The following is a 17,878-nucleotide window of genomic DNA, read 5'->3' as shown; positions in this document are numbered from 1 at the left end:
TCTCATTTTTTCCAGTGACAACAATTTTCATTTCTTTCTAATTTTCTCTTTCAGACCTTCACTTGGACTCATTGTTTAATTCATTCACTTGTGTTTGGCAAAAGAAGATTCCACTTTTCTCCCATCTGTAAAACCTCTCAGTTTACCAGTGGGAAGCTTTCTAAGGAGAAGAGACACATGCATTAACAGTTGATTCCTTAACCTCCTTGATCCTTTGTCTTTCTTACAGGGAATACATGATTTCGTGATAGTTGTAATCACTCTTCCTATCTGCCAAAACCAAAGAAAGTGCTGGACCATATTCAGGACCCACGGGTTTTTTGGAATATGAGAGTACTACCCCTTTGGAGATGGCTGTTGGCTTTATCTCATCCACACTAAACTTTGACATCTGTCAAACGCCAAGGATGAGTTGCCAAATGAGTCATAATTAAGATTTTGAAATCTGAATCCCTGTCATTCCTTAAGATAACAAGAGTGGCTGTAAAGAGTGTGAGTCTGTAAATTACTCTTACTGCAAGGCCTTAGAGATGTTCACAGAAATGGTGGCGTCATTATGGCTTTAAATACACTCAACCTTTCTGGTTTCTGCTGCACATCTGAACTGCCTTTCAAAGTTCTAGATTTGGGGCACTAGAATGAAGTTCCATGCATTTCTGCATTTTGAAGTTCTCAATTTTCTGGTAATGATCACATCAGCAGTCCCAAATCCTGCTTATTATTTGCAAGATGGCAGATACCCAAGGACCATGTCTCCACTGGTGACAAAGGGCTTGAGGATTTGAATTAGGCCAATGGTGGTTGTATTGAACTCTTCTCTTTGGCCCCAATTTAATCTGATTTTGTAAAGAATTGAGTTTCTATAGCTTGGTGTAAAAACTAATTTGGAGTTTGATTTTACAAGGGGATTCTTAGATGTCGTCAATCTAGCAGACTCATAATTTTGAAATGCTTTGATACAATCTATTCTGAAACATTGCATTTTCACCTTAGCAAATTTACCTTAGGTGTTATAAGCCCAAGTTCTCCTTGGCTTTTTAGTGTTAATCCAAGAGTCATGATGACTTTACTATTCTTTGTTAATGGTATACATATCTTTCCAACAGATTTCTTTTCCCCAACACATTGGAAATCATAGAAGTGTACTTTCAATTTAGGTCTAAAATTATAATTTTAATCTTAGGACCTAAAACCTACAGAATGACTCCCAAATGTAACAGTTATAAACCAAAAAGCAATGAGATTAGGTTATTTTTTTAATTTGACAAAGAAACAATCTAACAAATAAATAATTTCAAGTCATAAATTCTTTACTAACATGAAAAATAAATAAATGAAAAGTCCACGCTACACTGGGCCTAAGAACACACTGAATTTTGGGGGTTTTAGCTCATTGATATTTCCACTCTGACTTCTCTAACTCTTAATTCATGTGACATATTTCATTACATCATTTTATAGTGCACGTAACTGAAAAGTGTATTCTGAGACAATGAAACCTTTTAAACCAAGTTTTAGTAGCGATCATAATTTACTTAGTGCTCTACAATTTCCCATAATGATCCATATTCTTTTATACTAGCCAAGTGCATAGTGATTTTGCAAATTCGACTATATGTATCAATTTGTCTGCTAAGAATGGACTAAGGATATTAAGAATGGACAAGGATAGTAAGAAATCCCCTCATTAACATCTACTTTGCCAGATTAAAAACAATAGTGCTGAACAGCACATTAGTTACACACTCTGGAGGCTTCTGCAAACTGAGTGGCTGATATCAACAGCATTAGTGTTTAAACAAAACCTCCTTCCATAAAAAATAAACTTCACACAGTCTTCACTTTATTAATACTAAATCAAAAGATATCGAAAGTGATTTTTAATGGTTACATCTGCTGCATACTTAGAAGAATACTGATGTCGAAAGCAGTGTATTTCCTAGAGAAATACTTTTCAGTGGGCAAGTGCAGGCATGGCCTCAAAGTCAATGTTAATATTATTCTTTCAAGTGTTTTTAATGAATATAAACATGACCTTTTATTGACTCATTTAAGACTCTTAGTGGAAATCTTATAGTTCATGTTACAATAACTGATCTTTAGGGATTCAAGTGGGCAATTACTCAGCTAAATAAAGGGATTGCTTGTCTAATCTGCTCTTGTAATATTTAGTTAACATGTTCAAAACAAAGCACAGGGAGACATTATTTCTTGTTCCCTTTTTCTTAGGAGTCAGAAGGGACTATCCATGAGCTCCTGCAGTGCCATTATAAACTGGATTTTAGAAATGCATTATTTAGAAGTTCTGTACAAATCTCAGAAATGTGAAGCAGAGAAAAAGTTTAAAAAACACTATCTTACTATTCAAATTGACAGAGCAAATTTTGAAGACAAATGTGAGAAGGAATATATTTCCCCTATGATTTTAAGTTTATAATTAAAAGTGATGCTTCCTCTATCCAACCAAGGAGGCACAAAATCCTTTGAGAACAAAACTAATAGAGATATTCTTCATGCATATCTGAGAGACGCATTCATGGGACTGCAGGTATCAGTGCTGAATGTGACTATTTTTGCAATGAATATTCTGAAATGTATCATCACTGTCACTGAAGGTCCAGTATCAAATCAGAGATAAGACTTGGGTGAGAGGCTAGAGAGTTTTGGATTATGTAGCTAGAGCAGTGCCCAAAGCACGAGGTTGTGAATATTTTCTAACACCTGTTCAGAGGCACATACAATAAAATAAAGTTTCCTTAGGTAAACTCCACACAGACGGTGACCGAGCTGAAACCTCAAAATGGCAAGGGCACTTGTGTATAAACAACTTGATTCCTGAGACAGATATTCACTCAGGGTTACTGTAGAAAATCTGGAAAGTTAATATTAGTGTATTCTCTCTTGGTGGTACACGCTCAGGGATGCTACCTCTCATGTCCTTGGGGTTTGGGCCCCCTTCTCTCTTTAGATGTGCTCTCCTGGGAAATCCCATTCGCCAGTATGGTTTTTACGTGGATCTATGAACGGATGACTTTCATACCCTTCCTGCAAGACTGACTCCCTTTCTGAACTCCAGACCAGGTCTTTTCTCTGGTGACTCACAGGACTTCCCCACCTCCGTCACTCCCCTGCTATAATCCCCCAGCTCCCAGGGTAGCACAGCCACCACCTCCACGGGCACTTAAGTGGAAATCCTGGAAATAACTCAATGGGGGAAAATGTCCAAAGACATTTCTGCAGAATTTTTTTAAGTGATATTTTTGGGGGGTGCCTGGGTGACTCAGTCATCAAGTGTCTGCTCTGGGCTCAGGTCATGACCACAAGGTCCTGGGATCAAGCCCCGCATTGGGCTCTCTGCTGGGCAGGAAGCCTGCTTCTCCCTCTTCCATTCTCCCTGCTTGTGTTCTCTCAGCTGTGTCTTTCTCTGTCAAATAAATAAACAAAATCTTAAAAAAATTTTTTTTTTGTTTAAGTGACTTTTTTGGGTAAATGATCAGGATGTATTTATGTAAGGTGTTCAAAACTTGTGGACAAGAGTCTATGATAATATACACAGATTGACAAATATTAAATGAATGCACTTTAATCCCCACACAAAACCTGTTCTTGCAAGTCTTCACCCCAGTACAAACTCTTGTGTTTGCCTCCCCAGGGCAAAGGCTGATGGGCACTTGACCTTTTTGGTTCCACAAAAAGCTGTTAAGCCAGATTGCTGACTTCAGAAAGGATTTTCTAAATCCTTTTCTTTTTTAGCATTTCAAGAACCAAGCCTGGAGGGCTCCACTGAAAACTTTCTTCCATATTATAGGAAAGAAACAATTGAGTCTAAGGCTTTCTGTTCTGTGTTGGGAAATGGTGATGGAGATTGGGGAAGAAAATAGAAATGAGAGAGAGAGAGTGAGCTAGGGAGTTCCACATACAGGGTTGGGAGCTCAGAACTTTCAGAGATATTCAGGATTCACATCTACACAAATTTTCTTCCCTGGGGTTTCATCATTGGAATGTGACATAAGGCCCAAGATTAAGGTCCACTACTATTGTGTGCCTTGCTACATGGAAAAATGGAGAGGGATTTGAAGCTTCCCCTCCCCACTATGGATAAAGTCCCCCAGACAAACAACCTGTTTAGCAGTAGGACCAGGTGCATTTCCCACTTACTTCTGATTTTTGGGCTTCAGTTTCCAGGTAGCTACTGGTACTATTATTCAAATTAGCCAATCATTCCTCTGTGGGAAACAGAGACTACCTCACTCCCCTGATAATGCAAAGCCTGTCTCCCACAGGCCCTGGTGCAGCCCCCATATGGCCCTTTGTGATAGGTGGTTTTCTCTTCTCCCAAACTATGAGTCCCTGGGGCTAATAAACTATTGTGAATCTCATCTACCCAGCACTGGGTGTCACATGTTCAGCCATCTGCATCCTAGAGAACCCTCCCTTCTGAACAGGATGAAGAGCTGGCAATTAAAACAGGGAAGCATATTAATCCTATACCAGGCTCTCACATTGCTGCTTCTTTTTTTTTTTTTAAGATTATTTGTTTATTTATTTATTTGACAGAGAGAGAGAGAGAGATCACTATTAGTCAGAGAGGCAGGCAGAGAGAGAGAGAGGAGGAAGGAGGCTCCCCGCTGAGCAGAGAACCTGACCAACTCAGGGCTCTATCCCAAGACCCTGAGACCATAACCTGAGCCCCAAGGCCGAGGTTTTAACCCACCGAGCCACCCAGGCGCCCCTTACATTGCTTCTAAAATTATATGTCTAATATGTGTATCTGATCATATTTTTCCCCAGCTTAAAACACTGAGATGGTGGCTTGCTGAGGCCTTTCAGTTGGATTCGTAGCAAAGCTTACGAAATGTTTCATTTTCTGCCTCTATTTCTCTCCTTACTTATCTCATCATATCATTTTGTTTCCTGTCTTTGCCTCAGCCACTCTGAGTTTTGTTTAAGTTGCTGAAGACACACTATCACTATTTTTCTCCCCTTCCAGGCGTTTGGATACAACCTTCCATCTGCTTCCTCATCATGAGTAAATTACCATGTACTTCTCATTCAGAAATCAGATGAATTATTAATGGCTTAGGAAAGTCTTACTTTGAGGAATCAGCCTAAGTCAAGCTGCTCTGTTAAGCACTATCAAAACTTCTGAACCTCCTTTATTTGATGTTATTTATTTTAGGACTGTGCTCTCCCCTCCAATCTCAGATTGTAAGACCACAAAACACAGAGCAGAGACTATGTCCTGTTCACTGCTATATTCTCAGTGTTTTGTCTACAGTAAGTTTTCAATATTTAATAACACTGAATTACAACTGAAAGAATATATGATATCCTCTAAATGCAATGGGAAATGAAATGACTGATTTTGTAAATTTAGGAGCTCAGGGACAAGACCATCATGAACTCCTTGATGACAAAAGCAAAGAACCCCTTGGAAGCTGGTGTCACAGGATTCAGAGCCAGAGCTCCATGGCAATGTACCTCTCTACCCATTTTGGCAAATCCTAATGATGTGTTTTGGAATACAGGTGAGGTTCGGTGGGATGGAGTCCAGAGCAGACAATCAAGAAAGAATTCTTGAGATGTCTTTGATGCAAAATGGTGGTTTATTAAAGCACAGAGACAGGACCCGTGGGCAGAAAGAGTTGCTGCACCGGGTTTTGAGAATTGGTTGATTATATACTATGGGGTTGGATGAGGTATGGAAAAAGGGAGGTTTCAAAAAGATTTTCATAGTTAAAGAAGACTCACAGGATACCCGAGGCCTAGCAGTCAAGTTAAGATTGTTTTTCCTTCTAGCAAGGTATTAACATGAAGACAGTTGGGAACTTCCTGGAGGAACATTACAGTCTGCCCGCTTCAATTATCTGCCAATGGGCTGCAGATTATAAGGACTTTTAATTGTATCGACATTTCCTTTTGGAACCTATTGCTAAGGCTTTTGTAAGTAAACTGAGGGAGACTCAGGTCTTGCAGGATTGTGGACTCTACAAGCTATCTATTTGTTTTCCCTTTCCTTAGCTTTAGGGCAGCCAGGAATGCATGAGGAATGTCACATATATCCCATGGGGGGAGGGGTTGTAGGGTGTTAGCTTCTGCTTTGTCCTCAGCTTGCCTTCTGTTCACTCATCACTAATATTTTTAATGAATACTTTTTATACAATCTCAACTTCTTTTTTCTTCTTGATATTGTTATTGGGAACTTGTATTTTGCAGGTGGAAAGGTTGCAAAATATTCCCATTAACATGTCTGATTTTCTTTCCCTTCAAGCGCATCCCCTTCCCATGGCCCTCCCTCTCCAGCCCCAGGAAGCCATTACAGCCATTACAGCCATTACAGCCCCCTCTACCCTTGGTTTACAGCAAAGATTGCCAACTTCTTTTCTGAGGGGAAGGGGATGTCAATCCTAGGTTATCGCCTGCAGGTTGAAATACGATTGGCTAAAATATGTATTTGCACTGAAAAGCAGAGATTTGGAAACTTCAATTCCCCCTCTGGTTACTATTTAATGTACTGTTTTATCAGTTCTAGAGTAGTATTGCTGTATATGATACCTAATAATACATTTTAACTGTCATTCATCAAAGTTTTGAACGTTATAATTTATACGAATAGTTCTTCTATTCTCACAACTTTAAAAAATCAACTCTTCATAAAATTGGGAGGGATAAATAGGGCAAGAACTTTATAGCGATATTTTCACAAGCCAGGCTATTTAACTTTCCAGACTATACATGTTAGTGGAAAGATGGCTACACTTTCTAATTAAGATACCAGAGGGAAAAAACCTTTGAGCACAATACAAATCCAAAATACACACAAACACACCAAGGCTCTCCTGCTGATCAAATAGATAATCATCCTCTATCTTATACCAAATTCCCAAATTAAGATCAATATTATGTATCCAAACCTTGTTAAAGAATCTTCTGCTTAATGGAAATCTGTGGTGATAACTCATATTTTTGCATGTACTATGAAGGAAATTTAACTGATATCATCTGTTTGCTCATTAAGAACTGCCAAAATTATCTTTTTTCTTTGAGTAAACTGAAAACAAATGATTAGGGATCTTATGCCATAACCACAGAAGGTTTTTTTTTTTTGTTTTTTTTTTTGTTTTGTTTTTTTTTTTTGTGCATGCAGTGTTTATCCCTCCAGATCCATAAGTTTCTATAAACTGTGTCCCAAATGCATAAATGCATTCTGAAAGGAAGGGAAATTTTTAAAATCCATAGCAGATTGATGTGCATTCCATGCTGAACAATCACTGTTAATACAATTTGTGTGTTTTAAAGCACTTGGACGCTTAAAAATTCTTGCTTTTAAAACGATTCTAAAGCCATTTCCATCTAGGGTTGAACATGTGAAACAATCAGCATTGTCTTTTTAATTTGTCAACAACTCATTATTCAGAAAATAAAATATACAATGTATTATAGATATCACAATAATAAATCCAAGTTCCAGTTCCTCTTTATATTCCCTTTGAAGATATTGCCCAAACTTTTTATACACTGAAATGACAAGATACTATATTTTTAAATTCTTTGAAAAAAAATAAATAACAGAATGGAAGAAAAGAAAGAAAAGGAACAAGATTTACTAAGGAGTCAACTTTTTTCTTTTTTCTTTTTTTGGACAAAAAGGGTGTTTAATCGGGAACTTTGCATAGAAAGACTTTCTCATGGTAAGCGCACTCTTCAATCCCCATGCCCTATTTCCAGCATCCTCTCACCCACCTCCCTTCGGGTAATCATCCGTTTATTCTTTATAGTTAAGAGTCTGTTTTTTAGTTTGTCTCTCTCTCTTTTTTCCCTTTTACTTGTTTTTTTCTTTGAAGTCCACATATGAGTGAGATCATATGGTATTTGTCCATCCCTGGCTGACTTGTTTCACTTAGCATTATACTCTCTAGCTCCATCGATGTTGTTGCAAATGGCAAGATTTCATTCTATTTTTAGGGCTGAAAAATCTTTCATTGTGGATATATATAAATATAAACACATCTTCTTTATTCATTCATCTACTGATGGACACTTGGGCTGCAACAAAATCATTAATGAAAGAGGAGAAATAATAACCAACACCACAAAAATACAAACAATTATAACAGAATATAATGAAAATCCATATGCCAATGAACTGGGCAATTTAGAAAAAAATCGCTAAATCCCTAGAAACATACAACTTACCAAAACAGAAACAGGAAGAAATAGAATATTTGAATAGATCAATCACCAGCAATGAAATTCAATTAGTTATCAAAAAACTCACGAAATACCAAAGTCTGGGACCAGACAGTTTCACAGGTGAATTCCACTGAACATTTAAAGAAGAGTTAATACCCATGCTTCCAAACTGTTCCAAAAAGTAGAAGACAAATGAAAACTTCCAATTCATTCTATGAGGCAGTATCACCCCAGTACCAAAACCAGATAAGGACACTACAATAAAAGAAAACTATCGGCCAATATCTCTCATGAATATAAATGCAAAAATCCTCAACAAACTGAACTCAGCTATATATTTTTTAAAAATCATACACATGACCAAGTGGGATTTATTCCCAGGATGCAAGGGTGGTTTAATATTCACAAAATAACTGCTATGATACATAACATCAACAAGAGATAGGATAAAAACCATGTGATCATTTCAATAGATGCAGAAAAAGCATTTGACAAAGTACAATATCCATTCGTGATAAAAAAAACCCTCTGCAAAGCAGGTCTAGAGGAAACACACTTCAACATAAAAAAGTCCTTATATTAAAAGCCCACAGCAAACATCATACTCAATGGGAAAAAAAACTTGTCAAAGATTAATTGACTAAGGTTCCTAAGATCAGGAATAAGACAAAGATATCCACTCTCACATGTATTCACATAGTACTGGAAGTCCTCGCTACAGCAATTAGAAAATATAAAAAAATAAGAGGTATCCAAATTGGTAAGGAAGCAATAAAACTATTTCTAGACAACATGATACTATCTATAGAAAATTCTAAAGACTCTACCAAAAAACTGCTAGAACTGAATTCAGTAGAGTTGTACAATGCAAAATTAATGTACAGAAATCTGTTGAATTCCTCTTCACTTATAATGAAGTAGAAGAAAGTGAAAAGAAGAAAAAATCCCATTTATAACTGCACCAAAACCAATAAAATATCTAGGAATAAATTTAACCAAAAAGGTGAAAGACCTGTATTCTGAAAACTACAAAACACCAATGCAAGAAAGTCAAGATGATGCATAGAAAGGGAAAAAAACATACCATGTTTACAGGTTGAAAGAACAAATATTGTTAAATGCCTATGCTAGGGGCGCCTGGGTGGCTCAGTGGGTTAAGCCTCTGCCTTCGGCTCAGGGCATGATTCCAGGTCCTGGGATCAATCCCCGCATCAGGCTCTCTGCTCAGTGGGGAGCCTGCTTCCTCCTCTCTCTCTCTCTGCCTGCCTCTCCACCTACTTGTGATCTCTCTCTCTGTCAAATAAATAAATAAAATCTTAAAGAATGAAATAAAATAAAATAAAATAAATGCCTATGCTACCCAAAGCAATTTACAGATTCAGTGCAATCCTATCAAAATAACAACAGTATTTCTCAAAGAAGTTGAATAAATAATCCTAAAATTTGCATGGAACCACAAAAAACCTCAAATAGCCAAAGCAATATTGAAAAAGCAAAGCAAAGCAAAACAAAACAAAACTGACATTTCCAGAGTTCGAATGATATTACAAAATGGTAGAAATTAAAACAATATGGTACTGGTGTAAAAATAGACATATAGATCAATGGAACAGAATAGGAAACCCAGAAATAAGCCCACAATTATATAGTCAATTAATCTTTGACAAAGGAGAAATGAATATAAAATGGGATACCCAGTCTCTTGAACAAATGTTGTCTGGAAAAGTGGGCAGCCACATGGAAAGGAATCAAACTAGATTCCACCAAGATTTCATTCTTTTTACGGCTGCCCATAAAAAATAAAATTTTGTGTCTTTTTTATACACAAAAATAAAGTCAAATGGATTAAAGACATAAATGTGAGACCTGAAACCATAAAAATCCTTCCAGCAAGCATACGTGGTAATCTCTCTGACATGGGCTATAGCAGCATTTTTCTAGATATGTCTCCTGAGGCAAGGGAAATAAAAGCAAAAATAAACTATTAGTACTACCCCAAAATGAAAAGCTTCTATACAGAGAAAGGAACAATCAACAAAGCTAAAAGGCAACCTACAGAATGGGAGAAGATGTTTATAAATGACATATCTGATAAAGGGTTAGTATCCAAAACATATAAAGAATTAATACAACTCAATAACCAGAAAAACAAATAATCCAATTAAAAAACAGGCAAAAGATCTGAATAGACATTTCTCCAAAGAAGATATCTAGGTGACCAAAAGACATATGAAAAGTTGCTCAACATTACTCATTAGCAAGGAAATGCAAATCGAAATACATTGAGATAACTTCACACCTATCAGAATGGCTAAAATCAAAAACACAAGAAACAGCAAGTGTTGGTGATGATGTGGAGAAAAAGGAACGCTCATTTCAACTGTTGTTGAAATGCAAACTGGTGCAGCCACTGTGGAAAACACTATGGCGGTCCCTCAAAAAATTAAAAATAGAAATACCCTATGATCCAGGAATCTCACTACTGAGCGTTCATTTACCCCTGAAATTCAAAAACACTAATTCTAAGGCACACATGCATCCTGATGTTTATTGTGGCATTATTTACAATAGCCAAACTATGAGGACTCAAATTTAAAATCAATGTAAATGTACTTAAACTCAGAGCTTCTGACGACTTATAGGGCTCTCTTATAGCCCTTGTCCAGTTATTCCTAGTATGACATTATTTAGTACATGTCAGATTCTTTTTTGCAAGCAGGCTGTTTCTTATATCCACATTTATACTTCTATATTATCTAATACTGTCTTCAGTACACAGAAGCTTCTAAATAATTTTTGTATTGAACTTGGTTTATGGATATTGCAAGTCTGAAGTTGTAGAATTCCCAATTTTCCGCTTCTGATATTGTGAGAGAAACAGAGTAAGACCTTCCCATTCATCCCTTAAGTTAAGGGAATAATCAACTCTTGCTGACATGGAGAATACTTGCTCTATAGAGTGGGTTAACTTAAAAATGTGAACCAAATATTTCTGGGGAGTTTACCTTATGTTTAACAAAGGGACATATGTAGAAGGCTGTTCATTAGCATACTTCCTAGTGGGTATATATGGTACAATGTCCTTTTTGGGAGATCAATAGTAAAATAGACTATGAACTATATCATTTTATAAATCAAATTAACAAGTTAATCAGACTCTTAAAATTATTTTAAGTGGTTCATTTAAATATTAGTGGAAAAAATAGTTTTATTCAAAGATTTATTTATTTTAGCGAGAGAGAGAGAGACAGAGAATGGGGTGGGAGGAGCAGAGGGAGAGAGAATCTCAAGCAGACTCATTCTTGAGCATGGGGCACCCATGCAGAGCACAATGGGGGGCTCGATCTCATGACCTGAGATCATGACCTGAGCTGAAACCAGTAGTCAGATGCTTAGCCAACTGAGACACCCAAGCACCCCAGGAGAAAACAAAACAAGACAAAACAAAACAAAACAAAACAACAACAACAAAAAAACAGTTCTAATGAAGACTACACATTTGTGTTTAAAGAGCTTTCATTTGCTGCTAAAAGCTTATCAATTTTATAAATATTTTTAACATGTTATAGAAATTTTAACATTTTTTCATGTTAAAGTTCACATTGTTATCATTTACAGGAAACAAAAACTTTTAGTCTTTAAGTTTTATATCTAGTGCTTATAAAAATATAACTATTCTTACTACTCTTATTCTAATTTTTATCAAATACAATATATTTAAGTTATGCTCACATTGTGTCATCAAGTACATCAAGATGTTGATGGATGAAACTGAAAGATTTTAGGGTACTAAATACTTTGCATATTTGTTGTGACAACAAATATTTGTAATATTATTGCTAAGGCATAAAGACTGTCACGAGAACCCCCTTCAAAGAGGACAAGAATGATTCATGAACCTCATAGGAAAATGCTCCTGAAAATAGCAATTCTCTTCTGGAAAGAGAAAAAGAATTGTTTTTTCTTTTCTTTTTCATTGCTTTCTTTTTCCCTTTTTAAGAAGTAGCTATAAAACTGTGAGTAAGTTTAAGAGAACAAGCTAAGTTGGGAAGAAAAAAACGCATTTAGGCTGAAACATTTTGAAATGCCATCAAAAGTTTTCTAATTTACATTCTTTTTCCTTATTTGGTGACCCTCAGATTTAACTTTTAAAGCAAAATCTTGCAAAGATGAGAAAGAAAATAGCAACGGAAATTACTACTAAAATCCTTCAAAAGTTAATAGAATTGGTCTTTTTTTATAAGTAGCAATATTGTTTGATCTTCACATAGCATTTTTTGTTGGTTCTATGGAGTATTTTCGTTTTTCCTTCTTCCTTTCCTTCCTGCCTCCCTCTCTTTTGCTTTCCTCTATTTCATAAGCAATCTAACATATGACACTTTCCACGCCACCTGTCTGGCTGCCTGTGGCGACCCTAGCGTGAGAGGCTGCAGTTGTTGTCCCCACCAACCGTGCAGAGACTGCAGGGACCCCACTTAGAGCTGTCAGGGCCACATTCCATCACTCCTGAGAACACCAGACATTTATTCTACTATCTTGAGCCTTAAGATTTGCTCAGTTAAGTGAAGAAAAAAATTTAAAAAACATGTTTTAAGTGTTTCTTTCTTTTTTCTTTTATTTCACCTATGTTCAGCCATCAATCAAGAATACACTAGAAAGACTGGACCAGAAGAAATTCTGAGCAGCAGATACAATTTAGCTACATCAACCCAAGCCGATAACTCTTGGTTGGGAGTGAGAGGCAGAGGGTTCTTTCCCGTGCTGCATAGGAAGTCTCACATTCCTTTATGCAAACTGAATCCCAGTGGACCCCAAGATAATCCTTCTGAGGCAGGTTGTGGTCTCAGACACCTGTGATGGTTAGTTATGTCTGCCAAGCTGAGACCTCCCCCCTGCTACAAGCAGTTGCCCTTCTATAGCTGAAAGACCAAGGTATTTGAATATGATATAGATCACCACAGATTTAATGAGAGCCTTCAGACCTTTAGCTCATATTTAAGCAAACACACAAAGAGAAAAAATCTTCAGAAAGAGAAAATGCAAGATAGCTTCATATAGCTCCACACAGAAACGTACTGTGGGCCTAGAAATTGCTAACTAGGACAGGCATCTTTCAAATTGTATTGGAAGCAGAAATCCTCAGATCTGCAAGAGCAAATGCAAAGATTACAATATCATTAAAAATCCAGGTGAGGGGAACACACAAATTAAATCTGCACCGAGAGTGTGTGTGTAGCTGGTGGGAGGGTGTGGGGGGGTGGTTATGTGTGGCAGGGAATTAACAGAGGGGATATTTACAGCTGGTTTTAAATGTCCCAGTAGGAAACAAGTGGCCATTGCATCCAAAAAAAAAAAAAAAAAAAAGTGAAGGAAACAATGAAAAAAGATAATCTGTAATAAAGGCAATGACTTTCTTTACAATCTGCTAGATAAGTATTCTGAATTTTCACCATTTCCTGAATGGGGAAGCAGTGAAAGTTTACAGGAGAATGGCTAAATACTTCTATCTTGTATTACTATCTCTCTGCATGAAAATATTACCAAATACTACTCCATGAACAAAACTGCACTAATATGTGCAAACATAAAATATTGCTTAGTATTTGTAAAGTCCTGATTAAAGAACACCTGTTCACATATTTTTACCTATTGATAGGTTTTAACCATGATTTTTAGGGACTAAGTAGCCTCAACACGTAAATAAGTCCATTCTCATGTTCTACACTAAATTACTATACTAAACAACTGCTATATATTCATTTTTCTCCAATGGCACCAAGCAACTGGGTGGCAAAGAATGTTTATGAGAATAAGGCATACATCACATTAACAGTAGTGTTACCTGTATTAGCAAAAAAACCCCACAGTTATTTATAATTCCCTACCCACTATCATAGAAGGCTGGATACTGGTTCATAGATCTTTTGCTGCTGAGAGGAAATACATTCGCTGTTTACAGTAAATATACTTTCATGTGTCTGAAGACAATATGAAGCAAAGGTGAGAGGATCCAAGATTGGATAAGCTGAAACCAAGAGAAGCTATTCTGTTTGAGAAATGGAGTCTTGTATGCAGGTGATTAAGTGGGGGATGTGAGCCTGGTGAGGGCAGAAGGCAAGAGAGTAGTGGGGGCATTCAGAGAGATGTTCGCAGGAAACGACATAACACGCATGCATGTACATGATGCCACCGTATGCTTGATGTGCATTTTTCCCTCTAGTCAGTACAGTCATGTTAATAATGTCTAATGTTTATGCAGCACTGATTATGTGCCAGGTGCTGTCTGAAGACCTCACGTATACCTAATCATTTTAGTGATTAGTCATTAATCACATTAAACCTATTTAGTGAGTAAATGATTTCCATTAGACAAATGAGGAAACGCACGAAAAAACAGTGACATGATTTGTCCCACATCACTCAACAAGTTGTACAGCCAGGATCCCAACCCAGATTCTGGGATTGGTGGTCCTGATCTCGAGGCTGTACTGGGTTTTCTTTTGGTAAAAGAAGAAAACTGCTACGGGCTGTTACAAGGTTGGCACCTGATGGAATTAGAGGCTGTGTGCCCAGCCCAAGCATATCTTGGTGTCGAGTACATAATAATACGATGGAAAGATTTTTAGATGAGCTCTCTGTGTTTTGTTTAAGCAGTTTTATTCTGTGCCAAATGGCTTGATGTAACCTTAAAAACAATCAAGATATTGTTTCTCCTTAACAGCTCTAAACTTGCTTTTGGTTTCAGTATACTATGCCTTTGGAAAACTCATGGGGTATTTGCAACATGCATGCTTCCAAGGCGACACAATTTTTAGAGCTAGTTGACTTTCTTATTGTGTTCCTTATTCATTAAATAAGCTCAGAGTGGATCATTAATGTAGTGGGAACTAACTGCTTTTACTACAGATTAATTGCTAAAATGTTTATTTATAATCTGTAGCTTTACTGACTTTAATCCTCATAATAAGAAATTTGAGATTATTTGTTTCTTTTATTAAACCATAATTAGCTCACTGAGTTTAGTCCACAAATACATGCTGATATATACATTCTTACTTTCCCTGCAGGTAATAAAAATAAAGTAATTATATTCAGTTCCCTGTAATCATCTCTCACAAATAAATGTCAGAAGCTCAAGGTTAAGCTTACAGATGCTTATTCTGGAAGATTGCTTTCTTAAAAAAATAAAAGTACACTACAGGATTTTATAAGTATATATGAAATCCTAAGGGTTAAGATTCCTCTAACTCTTTTTGTAGGGTTTTGTTTCTTTTTATCGTTCTTTCTTCATCTCCCCCTTTTTCTATTAACTACCTGGCTAAATATGATATGATTCAGAAAAGTAAATTTATTCATGACCATTCTCTTGGGAGACAGACTCTTTCAGTACCAATCTGAGGGCCAGTGTCAATCAAGACCGACCGGCACAAGAGATGGAAATCAGGAGGAACATCGTTTTACAAGAAGCTGACGTCTGAATGGAGCCTATGTAGTCGGATGGCAGATGTTGTGAGTAAATCACTGGGATGTCTACCATCAGCCACCTGAGTATTTTTCAGTTCCCACAGAATAGCCATAAATTAGAAGAAGTGCTGAAAAGTCTGTCGACAATGTCGCATGCCTGGGGTGACCAGGCTTTCATCTTTTCTTAGATAAACAAAGTAAGGATCAGTCTTAATATGATTAATAGGTTAAAGGGACCACTTTACTTCTTAACTTGGAAGATAAATGGAGACTACCGTTATTAAAACTTCACAACCAAAAGCTTCTATGTCCCATAACAATTTGTTAAATATCCATCTCTTTATTGAAAATAAAATAACTCAGTTAAATAACTGAGATCTAGAGAACGAAATGTTCCTTTTAAAGTTGGATTAGTTGCTTCAACAAAATACAAGTGATTTAGAAGACAATCTATACCCACAAATATAAGCTCTATTTATAAATAAAATGACAGTCCAGTTTACTAAAGTCATCAAATTCCTATTCAACACTTTAAGGACTTTCAGGCCCCAGATGCATTTCCATTATTTCACAGAAAAAAAAAAATGGCATTCTCCACCTTCTTATGACTATTAGGAGGTTATTTTCATTTTTTCAATTTTTATAGTTCAAGACACACCTGTGCTGCTACCCATATCTATAAACTTAATATACTGCAGTTGTAAAATCCCTCTGATAGCTGGAATTTTGTTCCTGAGAGATTACCTAATACTAAGTTTCAGAATTTGTTTACCAGAAGTTGCTGCTGCTTCAACCCTGCTCTCCTTGTCCTCTGCCCAAAGTCCCTAGACTTGTTCTACTGGGATTACCCTCAAAGGCCCAATAATGACTTTAAATTACAAGCCCAGGAACAGAAAACGGTTTCAGCCATTAAATTCACTTAATATTGGCCTCACTTCTGCGCAGTCTTCTGCTGTTCTCAAAGGCTGCCCTACCAATGAACAACTCCCCCAATGCCAGAAAGAAAGGTCTGCCCTTTGGTTAACAAAATTCTATGACCTTCCTTTCAGTTCCCCATAACACTTTACTGGGGTCTCTCTTATAACACTTACTTTATTTTGCCTTGTATTGTAGTTATGTTTTTACTTATTTTATTGAATCATTAAGTATTATAATCATAGAGGGAAAGCAGCATCTTTCTATTTCTGTACTCATTCCATAGCAAAAATTAAATGTTTGTGATTTTCAATTGGCTTTTGCTTTGGTGGATGAGCCCAATTTGGGAAATTTCAGTTTGGGTAATCTTTTTTAAAGGGGATATTCTAAATAGACAGTTTCTTTTCTTTTTTTTTTTCCCTGCATATGGTTATCTGATTCTCAGATTCTAAGCCTAACATTTTGAAAAAACAGCCTGAACCAAATCCATCCCAAGGTTTATATTCTATTACATTCTGTTCCTAAACACAGCGGTGATCTCATATCACATTGTTCCTATTTTAAGGGTGTTCTAATGTTCATCCCAACAGTTTTGCAATAACCATAGTTATATGTCACTGGACAAAGCAAGCAAAATGCTGTAGGCTCAGGAGGACAGCAGAATCCTGACGCCTCACAGATCAGGAATGAGTAGCTCCTCAGCCATGAAAGAGGAGAACAGGTGCAGAATTAACCCCAGAGAGAGGCATCTTGGTCATATAGAAAGCTAAGAGAGTTCTTGAGGTCTAATTTGTCTCCTACTTCCTAAATAAAGTATAGCAAGATTAAGCATGCCCTCTTTCTCATCTATAAAATGCAGACAGTAATACATACCTCTCAAGTTGCAGTCAAGGATTAAGTCAGGAAATATTCATTTAACCCTTTAACTTCATTTAACCTTTACTGAGGTTCTATCACATGCTATTCTCTGGTAAGAACATGTCTGGACCATTGTGATAAGATGAAGGTTAAATCTGGGACCAACAGGCACAGGTCCAAAAGGGACAGTAGTGAAAAGCAACCATAATAAAGGAGGTACAAATCAGACGACTGGAAATGCTAATATTATTAAAGTAAATTGCTTAAAGAGAATGTAAGAGATATCATTTGGCTAGCCTCCAATTCTGGTTGATGTGTTCACTCTGAAAAATAACTTTGTAATAGTGGGCATCTCCAAATAAAGCTTCAGAATTCACTGGGTGTCTATCTATTGTTGATACTACAGAAAGAGGATGTTGAAAAGTGAATCCTAAAATGTCCCATAAAT

Source organism: Mustela nigripes, chromosome 4 (genome assembly GCF_022355385.1).
Source record: "Mustela nigripes isolate SB6536 chromosome 4, MUSNIG.SB6536, whole genome shotgun sequence".
Taxonomy (NCBI): domain Eukaryota; kingdom Metazoa; phylum Chordata; class Mammalia; order Carnivora; family Mustelidae; genus Mustela; species Mustela nigripes.
Note: the sequence above shows the minus strand (reverse complement) of the source record.